Source organism: Cryptotermes secundus, unplaced genomic scaffold (assembly GCF_002891405.2).
Source record: "Cryptotermes secundus unplaced genomic scaffold, Csec_1.0 scaffold1065, whole genome shotgun sequence".
NCBI classification, from domain to species: Eukaryota; Metazoa; Arthropoda; class Insecta; order Blattodea; family Kalotermitidae; genus Cryptotermes; species Cryptotermes secundus.
This window is the reverse complement of record NW_019737400.1, coordinates 213455-214166: the sequence shown is the minus strand read 5'-3', so window position 1 is coordinate 214166 and position 712 is coordinate 213455. Positions and strand designations below refer to the sequence as shown.

Genomic DNA, 712 nt, shown 5'->3' with positions numbered 1-712 from the left:
CGACCCAGCGGGTGGGTGAGGCGGGAGGAGAGGGGGGGGGGGGGGGGGGGGGGGGGGAAGAGTTGATTCGAGCTGACAAGAGGATAACGGTAGACAGTGTAGCAACTGCGCTGGGGTGTTCCCATGGTTCAGCATACAGCACAGTGCGTGATTGTTTGAAGTTTCGGGAAGTGTGCGCATGGTTGGTGGACTAATGGGCTAATTACGAAAAGATGTGTCGCGGTGCAAGGGCCGAGAAGGCCCACCCTTTTACATTCATTTATTTATAGAAAAAGATATTCTCTACGCGGTCCGTGCAACAGCTGCGTGACGCAACAATAGGAGATCTGTTGCGACAGATATTTTCTGTGTGCTCCGTGACGAAGGTGTTATAAGCAGGAGAAGTTAGTGAGTTATGAGATAGTCGCCGGCCAGTAAGAAAGTGAACACGGAATTTGAGGAACTACGGCTTTGAAGCCGTTACCAGGCTATGACTGCTGAAGCCACTGCTAACTAAGAAGACTTAGTACGTGTTGTATTGAACTGAAGTGTGTGGAAATTAGTGTTAGCGCTACATTTACTTGTATGAATTGTTACGATCTCTAAATGTTCAGTAAATCAAATTACCAATCCAAACAGCGGCTATAGTCACTCTATCATGTTATTTTTTTTCCTTGGCACTACAGCCCCAGTGGGCCTAGGCCTACCTCCATGAACTTCTCCGTTTACTTCG

At 48.2% G+C, this 712-nt stretch overlaps 1 long non-coding RNA gene across 2 annotated transcripts in view; it reads left to right on the top strand.

Annotated features, from left to right (window-relative positions):
- Positions 1–712, top strand: part of LOC111870396 — a 400443-nt gene that overhangs the window by 262941 nt on the left and 136790 nt on the right. The gene's annotated exons all lie outside the window — the stretch shown is intronic.